The sequence below is a fragment of the Podarcis muralis genome, chromosome 4, assembly GCF_964188315.1.
Source record: "Podarcis muralis chromosome 4, rPodMur119.hap1.1, whole genome shotgun sequence".
Taxonomy (NCBI): domain Eukaryota; kingdom Metazoa; phylum Chordata; class Lepidosauria; order Squamata; family Lacertidae; genus Podarcis; species Podarcis muralis.
In genome coordinates this window covers 32,851,512-32,867,077 of record NC_135658.1, presented here as the reverse complement: position 1 = coordinate 32,867,077, position 15,566 = coordinate 32,851,512, and positions in this window count along the sequence as shown.

Genomic DNA, 15,566 nt, shown 5'->3' with positions numbered 1-15,566 from the left:
CTATGACTTCATGCAAACCTAGGGCTTGCTTGGCATTGTTAAACTTGGTTGAAAACAAACCTGTAGTTAACTTTCTTTTCTGGGATCTTAACATATGCTACATAGATATTGGTTAAAATTACATTATTTCTCAGGCAGAAGAATTCAAGCTTTAGGAAGCCAGCATAATTTATGACAGAGTAAATAATGCCTGTGTAATTTACCCCTGTTCCAAACTCTGTTCAGGAGTGAGGCTAATGTGGGCAGATCTGATCTGAGCATGGCGGAGGAAAAATAAAGCTTTAAAACCGAGTTTGTCTTTCACCACCTTTTTTTTTTGCCAGTGAACTTCCACTGGGTTCCTAGGTCATGTTCCTAAGCTGAACAGAGTTTGGAACAGAGATAAGTTTTCCCCCACCTCCCCCAACTCACCCCTGCCACTCCTGTGAAGCACCCTTTTCACAGGACGTACCCTAGCCTTGACTCAGCTGACTTCAAATGAGTCATATGAGCTAGGATGAAGGACTTAACCCCATTTGTATCTGAGCTGGGAAGAAAGCTTTTACCTAGCTCTGCTGGAGAGCTGCCTATTCCAGGCTCTTCTCACCCCAGTAGCTCTTGGGGTTGGATTGCTCCCTAAGATTCGATAAGTGAAAGAATGTATTTGAACTGCATATTTCAAGGGATACACAATATATGAGATAAATTTGTGCGTAGGAGGAACTGCGCCATGTATCTTGAGTCGCAACATATGTGAGGAAGGATATGGTGAGAGACAAATACCCCATACTGAGAAGAGTTAATGTACATCTAAGGTGAGGTGTGAAGTCCATGCAATGTAGACTTTGTTCTACAAGGCTTTTGAGCTTTTAGACAAATTAGTATCTTAGTCACTGTATCTTTTAGACAAGATACAGTGGTACCTTGGTTGTCGAACATAATCCCCGGAACAGTTCGAAAACCAAGATGCAGCTTGCAATTGTCTGCAGGGGCTTCCTGCACTTAATTGGAAGCTGCGTAAGCCACGTTGGACATTTGGCTTCCAAAAAACATTTGCAAACCAGAACACTCACTTCTGGGTTTACGGCGTTTGGGAGCCAAAAAGTCCGAGTACCAAGGTGTCCGACAACCAAGGTAAGTCTATATGTATATGAATGTAACAATATATTAAGAAACTTTCAGTTCTACCCTATATACATCTACTTAGAAGTAAGCCTCAATGAGTTCAATCACACTTTCCCCCAGCTACATAGGAAGCTGCCTTAGCCTTATACCAAGTTTACACAACTGGTCCATCTAGCCCAGTATTATCTCCACCGATGGTCAACAGCTCTCCAGGATTTCAGATAGGGAACTCTCTCAGCCCTACTGGGAGATGCCAGGGAACGGACCTGAAATATTCTGCAAAACAGATGTTCTACCATTGAGCTATGGCTTATCTGCATGGGATTACAGTCTTAAGAGAGTAACAACCTGAACAATCACAACAGCTGGATTCTACTATTAAACATGATAATAAATCAAGATCATATCTCATAACAGTTGATGAGTGTGGGTTGTTTCTCCAGTATTCTATAAACATCAAGCACTTTGAATGAGGCAATGGTTTCTCTCATGCAAATATAGTTTAATAGTGTTGACATCATTGCATATTCATACAGTGTACTTTCCAAGGCTGTCCCTTTTAAGAACCACCCTTAGCAGAATTTCAAACTGTATTATTTTCTATCCCTGAATAGGGATGCCCATAGGATTAGTGTTTATCTTGATTTAATGTCTCATCAGAAGCATGACAACCCCAGTAGTCATCCCATGGTTCTACTAAATGAAGCATGCCTTGTTTCCTCATCTGTGATGTAAACCTCTGCCCTTTGAAGCCTTGGCCTGAAACGAAAGATGGAATGAGAACGATAGGTATTGACCCATGGAGTATCTACAGTAAATTAAATAATAGGCTTTAGTTTTAGCCCATTTAAAACAGTTAGAGGGAGCTGCAAAATTGATCTGTGTGCCAGTGAAAGGTGACTGAGGTGCCTGTATCTGCAGCTTTGCACCTCCTCAGCTCTTGTCCCTCTCTCCTGAATACCTTGCTATTCATAGCTGTCAACATTTCCCTTTTTTAAAGGGAAATTCCCTTATTCTAAATAGGATTCCTCACAAGAAAAGGGAAAAGATGACAGCTATGCTTGCTATTGATAAACTTGACAGACAGGGATGGCCGCCATCTTAACAGAGAAAATGAACTCTCTCACTCTTCAATTGATTTCACACCCTTTCCTTCAAATAAAATGATGAAAAAAATTCTTCTGGTGGAAAGGCTGGACAATATGTGCTTGCTGAGTACCTGAGTGCATAGGGGCCACCAAACTAAACTTAAGTCAAGTCAGTAGAATTTCAGGGCACATGGTTCATTATAGTGATGACTTAGGTTCCTCAAACTTTTTATTGCTGATTCAGCTAAGCTGTGGTATTTTCTTGCTGTTCACCAATTCTGAATGCCAGGGAGCTACAGCCACTATTTTGCCACATATTCAGCTTCACCTTTGTGCCTCATGTGCCTTAAACCACATTACTGCATGATAGGATAGTACAAATGGCCAAAGCTACTCGGGTGTGAGAAAGCTTTGGTAATTTATATGGGCTCAATGACACACAGAGAAACTTTCTCAACAATTGAGCCTTGTTTTGGAGGTTTGCAAAAATCTGGGTCTAAGCGTCTTTCAGAGGCAATCTATACTGCAATTAAAAGAATAATGGGTAATTTATTTTGCAAGGGTTTGTTTTATTTACATATTTATATCTCAGTTTAGTTTTTAATAACATGTTATCCATTACAAACATTCAGGATAGAGAAGAAAGCAGAAAGACATTTTTGTCTGAAGCTAACAGCTTGCTGCTTTCTCACTTAGCACAACAAAACAAGAACACCTAGTTTCACCTAACAAATATTGTGGTCCTGAAGAAAAGCAAACAAATCTATACTATGTGAAAATCAAATTGCATATATATTGAGCACATTGCAGTAGGGCTACAAGGCAGCAGAAGTTAGCCATATTAAATCTTGATTAGAAACTTGTAGAAATTGGATCTTTGTTTTAATTCAGACACGTCACCTTCTGTCAAACTTCACCTTTGACGGGCCCTCTTTTCCACCTTCATGTAGAAGAAGCAAACCTTTTCTACAAAGAAGAACAAACCTGCTGCTCATTCATGAAGGGAAAATACTTCCATTCTCAGTGATGAAAGTACAAAGAAAAGCAGTCTGAATCCCCAGAGACTTGCTGTGATTGATGTGACTTGTGAGAAAAGGACTCGACTGCTGCTATGGTAGAAGCATTTCACTCTGGTAGATTTTTAAAAAAAATAATACCCAACACACACACACAGCGCCAGCACAATATCAAGGCTTCCTCACTCATGCCCAGGATCTCAGCCATTGCCTGATGTGGATTATGAAGTTCAGTGTTTCCATTCTTTATGTCCTGGATTAAGGCAGAGCAGGTTTGACTGTCTCTGAAGAGCTGTCATATTAGAGTCACAGTTCACTGCTTAGCACAGGCCAGGACAGAAGCTCTGTTTACAGGAGTCTTTTTGTCCATTATACATATAGTTTGCTATGCTAGAGCTTTTTCTGGTAAATGCTCTTTGTCAGTTTCAGGCTTAAATGATATATGTTGGTCTGGTTTGAATGTTATGCTCCTGGTTTATTAAACTGGGAAAGAGTGCTAGACTTGCAAATTCTTTCTCCACACTCTCTTCCCTTGTGTGCTGGTTTGGCCACTTCTATTCTAATTCTCTTTGAAACCCAGTTTGTCATTACATTCTTTTTATTAACCAGGATGTTAAACCAGGACCAAACCATGGTTTATGATCCTCGTTTGCAAATTGATATTTATTCCTTTCTTCTTCTTCTTCTTCTTCTTCTTCTTCTTCTTCTTCTTCTTCTTCTTCTTGTTTAGTCGTGTCCAATTCTTTGTGACCCCATGGACCAGAGCACGCCAGGCACTCCTGTCTTCCACTGCCTCCTGCAGTTTGATCAAACTCATGCTGGTAGCTTCGAGAACACTGTCCAACCATCTCGTCCTCTGTCGTCCCCTTCTCCTTGTGCCCTCCATCTTTCCTAACATCAGGGTCTTTTCCAGGGAGTCTTCTCTTTTCATGAGGTGGCCAAAGTATTGGAGCCTCAGCTTCACGATCTGTCCTTCCAGTGAGCACTCAGGGCTGATTTCCTTCAGAATGGAGAGGTTTGATCTTCTTGCAGTCCATGGGACTCTCAAGAGTCTCCTCCAGCACCATAATTCAAAAGCACCAATTATTCCACGATCAGCCTTCTTTATGGTCCAGCTCTCAGTTCCATACATCACTACTGGGAAAACCATAGCTTTAACTTATTCCTTTCTTACCTTGTAACTATTTCAGATGTCTGAAGGAGAGACCAAAACTGAAACACTGGAACTGGTGCATGACGGGTGCAGGAGGCACACAGACCTGATGCTTCTTTCAGGTTTGATAAACAATTATTTATTAAGTTAGTAATATTACATCTAAACTGGCTCCATGTGTGATATCTGTCATGGATTAAAGGTTTGCAGTGGTGATCTGTCAAGGCAAGAGTAATGCTTTGTGTGTCTAGAGCATTCTGGCAGATGGCTGGGATATAAATGATGAAAGCAGATAAATAATTATTCAGATGCAAAACTAGTTTCAAGTGTGGTATTCATTTCTTCACATGAGCTATTTTGTCTTTGATGAGGAAGAAGAACTTAAAGTGCACAGAAAGAATTTTCACTGAGATCGTAGTGAAACTGTAAGAATTAAGACTCTTTACATAAGGTTGATAATTGCAATTCATTCCGTTGTTGTGGTTGGCATCTGCCTGTCTCTGGAGACAATGAAAGAGTGCACCTTCAGGGCTTAAGTCAAATTGTTGGAGTGTTATAGCTATGGGTGTAGAGACCCATATGGGAGAGACACGTTTTATTGCAGGTGGGGCAGATGAAGGCATCCAGTTTTGCTGCTCTAGGTGCACCATGACATTTCTTTTCTCTGTGCTCCTCCCAGCAGTCCTTCCTCCTCTGATCACTGCTGTGAATACACAACTTGACTGTCTGTCTCCAGGCGATTGTCTGCAAGGGAATCCCATCCTTTCATCTCATGTTTGCAGACATAATTGTAATGCAGAGTTGGTCTGCCAATAGGCCTAGTGCCTGAAGCCAGCTCCCTGTAGAACACTTCCTTGGGGATCCTGCCACCCTCCATTCTGTGTATATGGCCAAGTCAGTGTAGATGTCACTGTGACAGAAGTGTGAACGTGCTGGGAACATAGGCTTGGGAGATCACATCTTTGTTTTAGACTCTGTCCTGCCATGTGATGCCCAAAGTTTCCCTGGAGCAGCACTTATGGAAGGCATTGAGGCATCGTTCCTGGTGGGTATAAGTTGCCCATGACTCATTTCCATAAAGCAGTGTGCTCAACATGCAAAACTGGTAGACCTTTGTCTTGGTATTGGTCGTTAGCATCACATTCTCCCATACTCTTTTGGAGAGAGGAGCCATTGCTATAGCTACCTTGCTAATATGCTTGTCCAGTTCAGCGTCAATGGAAAGGTTGCTTGTTATGGTGGAGCACATACTGTACTATTTTTGGTACAGTATCGTCTGCTTATGATGATCCTAACTTCAGAATGCTAGTGATCTTGCTTGAAAGTTCCCCCATCATAGAACCTTCTTCCCTCCCTGTAGAGTTTACATCAGAGATAAGGGATGCCATGGAAGAGGACTGTACTACATCATGAACAGCAATGACCAGTTAGTCTTGCTGACAGTTGTAAGTCTCAGCAAGGATCCTTCTGTAGCACATTGTGAACTCCTTAATATGCTGCAGCATCCCATGGGGAACCCACTCTTATAACCTGCACTGAATGAAAATGAATGTAGCCTTCCCAGCACTTTTAGCCTTCACGTATTAAGATCAACCTTTACATCTGTATATCACTGCTTCCCACAACTGGATAGTGCTAATGAGGAATCAGTAAGCTTTAATAACATGACAGTTGTTGGGTAGCCTGAATGCCCCTTTCTGGAATTGCTTGATTCTGTTTTCTTTGGAAAAGCAAGTCTATGGTTTTGCCCAAATTTTGTTGTTGTTGTTTAGTCGTTTAGTCGTGTCCGACTCTTCGTGACCCCATGGACCAGAGCACGCCAGGCACTCCTGTCTTCCACTGCCTCCAGCAGTTTGGTCAAACTCATGCTGGTAGCTTCGAGAACACTGTCCAACCATCTCATCCTCTGTCGTCCCCTTCTCCTTGTGCCCTCAATCTTTCCCAACATCAGGGTCTTTTCCAGGGAGTCTTCTCTTCTCATGAGGTGGCCAAAGTATTGGAGCCTCAGCTTCAGGATCTGTCTTTCCAGTGAGCACTCAGGGCTGATTTTCTTCAGAATGGATAGGTTTGATCTTCTTGCAGTCCATGGGACTCTCAAGAGTCTCCTCCAGCATCATAATTCAAAAGCATCAATTCAGCAAACCCAAGAAATGTCAGGGGTGTCAAGAAATACTATATCTAGTTTTAGCTGCATCCAGACAGCACTTTTCTCCATTTTCCTGATGTTTCCTTTCCCTGATAATTGTTGTGCTTTTTGTGAACTTACAAATGACAAAAGCCACTTATGGAAATCTAGTGGAATCTAGTGGAAGTTTAGCACTCATTTCCATGTTAATTGCTTCCAGGGAAAATATGTTTCCAGCGCTTGTAACCCAGAAAATAATAGGGCTTTTGCACTGCAATTTCCTCTTAGTTTTTCTGGATCGCACCACTGCTGCAAACATGACAAAATTTGGCATTTTGGCATACTGTTCTTTTCCATGATTTTCATTGGTGGATCATGTGTGAACAGAAGCACACATCTCATGACAACATGTCCAATTACACCTGTTGTGTCACACCATACCTACTGACGTGAATAAAATTTAGCATGACATCGATCAAAAAGCCACAGTACCACAACACAAGAGGTAATACATTACAAAAGGAACATTACAAACTGGGACAGAAGTGCCAACTTTATAACCAGGAAAACTAACACAACAATTCTCACATCTGAATGCACTCTTAGCATTTGTTTTTTAAGATCATGCTGAGTGTGGCCTATTTGGGTGGGTAAACTATTTTCCCATTGACTCTCTGCCAAAGCTTTTGGAATGTGCGTAACATACAGGAGGAGCATATTAGACCAGCCACAGTGCTGCCACTAAAGTTGCCTCCAGACCACAGAATGTGCTAAATGATACACAGGATGGAATGAAAATGTCCCTCCCAAATTCACCATTCCATTAAGCACTAAGGAGGGAAGATCTGCAAAAGGCTCACGGTAATCTTTGGGGTGTGCATCTTACACCCCATGGGCAGGAGAGGTACATGTTCAAAAATATTGTGGTTTTTTTTTTTTTAAGTTCCACTGTTGCTATGGCACACACAACATTCCCCACCACTATAGCACACACACTAGAATGCCCTGAAACCATGATCTAGCCAGAGTATTTGGGCAGGGTGGGGAAAAATGAGGTCCAGCAGTTGGTGGCTACTGAAAGGAGCTCAATAGTTGCCTGCAGACCATTAAAAGAAGAAGACTGCCACAACCGCTTCCTGCTGGAATGTGCACCCTTTTACAAAACACTTTTGGATTGTGTATGATTATTATGGTCCATTAACAAATGGGAAAACTGAGCCACTAAGGAATACATAAATCTGATGGTGGCTATTCTCTGAACCAGAGACAGAATCCAAAAGAAATCTTTAGAGCCAACCCCCCTAACAATAATACCAGGCCATATGCTTCTCATAACATTGGAGCTATTGAGCAATGTAGACTCTTACAATACAGTATAATATTTCATATCATTCCCTCCCCCTTGTACATTCTGTCTAAGAAGGAAGGAAGGGAGCAAACTCTCAAGCATTGTGCCTGTGTGTTAGACAGAGAAAGAAAAATTCCTCGGGTTGGGAGGTTAATTTCACAAACTAGAAAATACATTTTGGACAGGGGGGAAAAGAGATAAGTCTTTGACTGGCAGCCATTTTATAACACACATAGCTATTTAATTGCTTTCCTGCAGCTTCCCCTGGGGGGAGGGTTACCCTCCTTCATAAACACCTAATTTCATCTGTCCAGACAGGTAGTGAGTGATATTGCTCTTCCAGAGAAATGATGAATGGAAATCATTAATAAGAGTATATCCCAGAGACAGGAGATTCACCTCAAATCTAAATTTAAGTAGCTGTGTCCTCTGTGGCACCAGGGAAGTTCCTTAACACAAGGCATTCGTAAGTAGCTTGCAGAGTTGTCTCCCATTTCACAGGGGATGTTCTTTGTGTGATGTTTTGAGAAGCAGCCGCAGGTTGGGGAAAACGAAGGAGAATGGGATTAGTTTGAATTTAGCAATTCCTTAAAAAACACACGCTTCTGGCAAAAAAGGTTGTCAGTTTTATTATTTTACCATTATAACAAATGGGCTAACTAATAGTTACAGTGGTACATCAGGTTACATACGCTTCAGGTTACATATGCTTCAGGTTACAGACTCCGCTAACCCAGAAATAGTGCTTCAGGTTAAGAACTTTGCTTCAGGATGAGAACAGAAATCGTGCTCTGGCGGCGCGGCGGCAGCCGGACGCCCCATTAGCTAAAGTGGTGCTTCAGTTTAAGAACAGTTTCAGGTTAAGTACGGACCTCCGGAACGAATTAAGTACTTAACCTGAGGTACCATTGTATTCTTGATGCCATTGATATCATTTGATATCACTTGATACCATTGTATCAAGGTGTTTTCATGGAACTGATCAATGAATACCCAGGCCAATTGGGGAAGGGTATGGTGGGGAGGAGGAGGGGAAAACCCCGTTGCACCAGCAAAAGCCTTTGTGTGGGCTTGTGATAATGAAACTCATTGGTTGAACCCAGTCATTTTTTTTATTTACATCACATAATGTATAATAATATACATTATCATTTACTGATATACAATATTTACCTGCACACACCATGAAAAGTTTAACCTTCAAGCATTTCTTCCAACAAAATCACCATCATCTACAAGAGTCAGTTTATCAATTTCAAAGGAAAGCATCCACTTTAATGTTAAAAGGTGATATTATACCTCATCTCAAATCAATATCCAACAAAATGCTTAGGTAAACCACAGCAAAATAAAGAAATAAATGTTTGGGTATCACAAAACATTTGGCAAAAATCTTCTACCAAAGGCTGTATAAACCACACCAGTATCTTAGGAATTTTAAATTAGGTTGAAGATGTATGCTGCAAAACTGTGATGCATTAGAAAGTACCCAGAAGAATAGTTTCTTCTTTTTAATTCCTAATATAGAAACTTAGGAATCTGCCAGGTCAGACTGTTCGGATAGCTAACTCACAAACTGGCAGCAGCTCTATAAAATATCAGACTAGTGTCTTTTTCATCATCTGCTACCTGTTCAGCTCAGGTGTGGGGAACCTTTATTCCTACAGATGTTGCTGAGTCACAACTGCCATCATCCCTGTCCATTGGCCATGCTGGCTGGGACTGATGGGAGCTGTAGTTCAGCAGCATCTGGGGGGGCAAAATCTGCCCCACACCTGCTTTAACTGGAGACATCAGGTATCATCTACATGCATAGCATATTATCTCCTAGTGAGCTATGGGATTTCCATACCCTCTAACCATAGCTATCAACGTTTCCCTTTTTTAACAGAAATTCCCTTATTCCGAATAGGATTCCTCGCAAGAAAAGGGGAAAGTTGACAGCTATGTCTCTAACCAAACAGTGGGCCTGTTTACTGAGGGCAGTTATTCACTTCAATAAGCAGTAAGAAGCAACAGCCTGACTTATTTCAGGAGAGAAATAAAATATCTTTAGCAACATAACTCACCTCCTGTCATTAGCAGAGGGAAGAGGAGAACTCAAGTGCCCCAGTTTGTGGAATGATTAACCATTATCTACTTCGAATACTAAGCAGCTACTCATAAATGATGTAAGTGGAATGTAAAGCACACATTTCACTGGGGTTTAAAACGTGTTTAATTGTGCATTGGCTTGCGACTGTAGTCTTTGAGGTACATCATGTATGGAAGCATATTAACAGCCTATCTGTACAAAATGCCATGCATGTAGCCTCCACAAATTGATCCTGTGATGGTTTAACATTGAGGTTCATGCAACCAGTTTCATGAATTACCCGTATTTTTCACTCTATAACACGCACCCGACCATAACACGCACAAAGTTTTTAGAGGAGGAAAATCCGTAGGCATGCCACCCGTAGGCATTCCCTCCATAACACGCACAGACATTTCCCCCCTTTTTAGGAGGAAAAAAGTGAGTGTTATGGTGCAAAAGATACGGTATATCCCGGATGAACTTTTCTACAACCTAATTGCCTAATCGCCACTCTCTCCTACATTTATGCTTTATATGTCATGAAGCAGGTCTTGGGAGCGCTTCTACTGATCTGAGCCATTCTTATGACACATGGAAGTGCAGTTTCCTACGCGGTGCAGGAACAGCATTACCATGGAAACAAAGTTTCCTCAGGCTTTAAGTGACAAGATATTACTGTATACATATACATTATGTCAGTAAGGTCAGAGACCTAGACCATCTGGCTTCCTTGCTTCCATTCTCACTTGGTTTATGTGCCAACTGCCTAGCCCTATTTGACCTGACTACTGCAGCTTCCACTTCTAAATACAATTGCTTCTGCCCTAGTCTATGCCCAGATGTCCTGGTTATTAACCTTTGCACAGCTTCCAGATCATGGTGAGTCTTATTGGAATGAACTTTTCATGGCTCTCTTCAGCCCTTCATAGTACACTGTAGAGGATGGTCAGGCTTATGACATAACCTTTGACCTAGAGGGCAGCTTGGATCAAAAAATGAAGCTTGCTAGAAGGATGGCATCGAGGAATCTGTGTGAAATGTTATCTATTGGAATTACAAGAAATGGAGGACTTGACGTCTAAACTCATTCCCAAGCTTTTTGATACCCAACTAGTAATCTGAGGTTGTTGTGCTTTCTTTGGCCCAATATTTGAGCAATTTTCTCAGCTACAAGAGAAGGTGGTATTGTGATTATCACATAATAGTTGTCAAAAGATGATTAAAAGCTGAAAACAGATACGTGAATTCTGTAAGACAAATTGCTACCACTAGAGGGTATAATGTTAATGATAATTTCATAAGAAATTGTTGGAAACAGTCTAATTGCATTCTGGTTCCTCCAAACAAAACTTATATGAAAAAAGAATTGTTCAGTATTATATGCCAATGTATTTATCAAAGGCTGTGAAATATTTTTTAAAAAAATTGATCAAAACTGGGATACAATATATCATTGAGAGCGATTCTTCAGTTCTAATATGAGGTATAATGTTTAAGCAGTAAAGACAATAGATGTGTGTGGTATCTAAACATTGAGAAAAACAAAGGAACCAAATCATGTAGTGACACGCTCCCCTTTTTAAAAAAGGCAACATAATTTTGGAAAGTTACATAGCGAATGATCAGGAACTAGACTTATCATCTGGTAACTGCAGAGCAGTGATGTATGGAAGTGAGAGCTTGACCATAAAGAAGGCTGATCGCTGAAGAATTGATGCTTTTGAATTATGGTGCTGGAGGAGACTCTTGAGAGTCCCATGGACTGCAAGAAGATCAAACCTATCCATTCTGAAGGAAATCAGCCCTGAGTGCTCACTTGAAGGACAGATCGTGAAGCTTTGGCCACCTCATGAGAAGAGAAGACTCCCTGGAAAAGACCCTGATGTTGGGAAAGATGAAGGGCACAAGGAGAAGGGGACGACAGAGGACGAGATGGTTGGACACTGTTCTCGAAGCTACAAACATGAGTCTGACCAAACTGCGGGAGGCAGTGGAAGACAGGAGTGCCTGGCGTGCTCTGGTCCATGGGGTCACGAAGAGTTGGACACGACTAAACGACTAAACAACAACAAACTGCAGAGTGCTCGTTAAGAAATTGGATATAGGATCAAACATGAGAATGGCCACTTTTAATATGCTAAGTTCCATGAGACAGGAAAGTAACAACAATGTTATCATCACTGTCTTCCAGGATAAATAATGAAAAACAACTCAGTTGCTTAAATAAATAAATAAACAAACAAACTTTATGTGTTAAGAATATGGATATGGATTACATCTAAGAACATTAGGGTATGCGAATATAATACAGTGGTACCTCCAGTTCCGGACAGGATCCATTCCAGAGCTCCGGTTGGATCCCGAGGTTTTCGCAAGTGGAGGGACAACTTCTGCGCATGTGCACATGGCGAAACCCGGAAAAATACTTATGGGTTTGCTACGTTCGCATCCTGAAGGATACGCCACCGGAGGTGTGCGTATCCAGAGGTACCACTGTACAGTATATGGAAAAATGTAAGGGGCACAATCCAGTCGCCCTTCAGAGTCTCCAAACCCTTCCTCTGTGAACAAGAAAGTTTTGCATATATTTGACTGGATTGAGCATGTGCATATATAGATCTACATTAAATAAAAAAATACTAAGAAGGAGAAATGTATGGACAATATTTTTCAATGGAATGATAAATTGAGTGACTGAAAAAGCTCTACAGTCTCCATTTTTTTAGGCAAAATGTTGGATAGTGGCAATTAAAGAAGATTTCATAAACATGCTTTCCACAAGAAATTATAGCGAACAGTTTCAGGATGAACCAAATAAACATGTACATTGAGAAGATACTTCAGCATCAAGCACATGCTCATGGTTAAAAGAGAGAAAAAACCCCTGCTACCTCCCCAGCGTTATGGGAATAGACACATAAAAGGATAAACTTACTGACCTCTTAGAAAATGGCACCATGTGAAGTCTTCAGAAAAACACAACGATACTACTACTAATAATATCAAAGAAGAAAATAAATGGCATTGAGTAACTTCAGTAGGCAACTACAGCAACAGTCTCTTTCTAGGAACTTGATAGTTTTCTGCAGCAGCAGTCCAAATATACTAGAGAAAGGGTTTTGCAAAAATAGGGAGCAAGAAGGCAAGCATGTATGTATCAGATTTACACCATAAGGTTAATTGAAGAGACTATTATAAATTGCAAGGCAGCTTTCAAATTGGGGCCACCAAGAGCAAGAAACATCCCATTGCAGATCAAGCAACACATGTGTGATTAAGGCCCAGGTAATCTGGAAGATGGCATGTCTCATCTAATCAATAAAACTAATCAGAATTTTTATACTGACAAATTTTATCGATAGGAGCAGGAGGGTTATAGATACTTCTAGTGCCATGATTTATGATAAAAAATAAAGAAATACAAATAGATGATTATAGTGAAGGGAGCTCTTAAGAAAACCCTGTAGGTTTGCCAGCCAGCCCACACAGAATTCTTGTAGCACTGTTTGCACTAGCAGTGTGGGGATGATGATTATTTTGGGGGAGGGAGGAAAAATATGCCTTGTTTTCACCCACCCTCCTAAAACCTTTTCCCATTCTGCTGTACAGTGGTACCTCGGGTTACATATGCTTCAGGCTACATACGCTTCAGGTTACAGACTCCGCTAATCCAGAAATAGTGCTTCAGGTTAAGAACTTTGCTTCAGGATGAGAACAGAAATCATGATCCGGCGGCACAGCAGCAGCAGGAGGTCCCGTTAGCTAAAGTGGTGCTTCAGGTTAAGAACAGTTTCAGGTTAAGTACGGACCTCCGGAACAAATTAAGTACTTAACTCGAGGTACCACTGTATAGCACTGAAGGGGAGATGTTTTTGGTGAACTGATAGGCACCATCTCAATGATTAGACACACTCTTCATGTTGAAAAAAACTCACAGATCCCAGTGCCACAGCAGGGCCCCTGTAGTGCAGTTCATTGGAGTTGCCCAAAGGGAAATAACATACAAAATAACAAGCAAGATTGAATGTTCTCTGCTGGAGGAGCAAGCATCAGAAAGACATAATGAGTCAGAGGGGCACATATAATTTTCATATTTGTATTTATGTAATCATGGTATTATTGACAGACTGTAGAATGATACCAGTATGTGGCTGACAGACATTTTATGCTTCCTCTGTTGTGTTATGTGCTCACTTTCCAGAATGAGAATAGAACTGGCAGTTCTTACGGTGTTTTGGAGATTGTTCACCAGCTAACTGAGATCCCCGTTTCCTCTAATTATTGTCCAGCCAATTAAAATGTTTCCTCACAAATGCATATACAGCCAACAAGAGAAGATAGCTCAGAGCATGTTGCCCCACGTAAGCATGGCTTAGTCTCTCCAAACCTTGGCAGAACTCCAGCACTAGTAATTCTGTGAATGTTTATCGTCAACAATTTGCTAGCCATTCAAGTTTCATTCAGCACCAGCTGTATCTGCTGTTCAGTATCCTCAGGTGACACAGAAGAAGGACCAGCAAATCATAGTCAAAACTGGTTTTTTGGTTTAACCGGGAGAAAATGTTGTCATTGTCCAACTGCAATTTCTCAACACATGCCAAGAGTCAGTCCTCGCATGCTTTTTCTGGGTATTTTGGAAATTGTAACACACTCACTCTAAGCCATCTGGGTTACCCGAGAGCCCTGAGCTTTCTTACACGAGCTCTGACAGATTGCAGGCAGAGTCCAATGCAAAGTCAAAAGCACTTAAGCTCATTACGTCAGCCTCAAAATTATGCTAACATCTCAGGAATCATTAGAGTTGAAGATGTAATACATTTGAGCTTTCTTGTAAGTGCCTTGCCCAATAGATGGAGTGTAACCTCCTGCTCTTTCTTCTGTGGTCCTTGACGTTTCAAGCTCTCCCCTCTCTCTGCCTATCAACTCTTAAAAGGTATAATGAATGTCTCCCTTCTACCAACACTTCAGAGATGTGGATCACATAGCCGTGGTATGAAGACAGTGAAAAGGAAGACAGTTACACATGCATATGGTCTAATTCATTTTTAAAGGATTGTAATTCATCCAGGAACATTATCAATAATTACTAGAAGAATGCCATAATTCACATCAAGAAGATCAGAAGTTTGGCAGGAAGCCTGCATTGTGCTTAGAAATATCACATGTGTACACACAGGATTGTGGAGCATACTAATTGTCTGTAGGGGGCCAGGAGACTTCCCCATAGAGGCAGATAAGAGCTCTGGTAGTATGTTGGTCAGGGACATTCTGAATAAGCCTTACAGCTACACCAGGAAGCTGCTGTAGGAAGAGTAATGGCTGTAGAGTCAAGAGACTAGAAGTGATCCATTTAGAATCATAGAGTTGGAATAGACCACAAGGGCCATCGAGTCCAACCCCCTGCCAAGCAGGAAACACCATCAGAGCACTCCTGACATATGGTTGTCAAGCCTCTGCTTAAAGACCTCCAAAGAAGGAGACTCCACCACACTCCTTGGCAGCAAATTCCACTGTCGAACAGCTCTTACTGTCAGGAAGTTCTTCCTAATGTTTAGGTGGAATCTTCTTTCTTGTAGTTTGGATCCATTGCTCCGTGTCCACTTCTCTGGAGCAGCAGAAAACAACTTTTCTCCCTCCTCTATGTGACATCCTTTT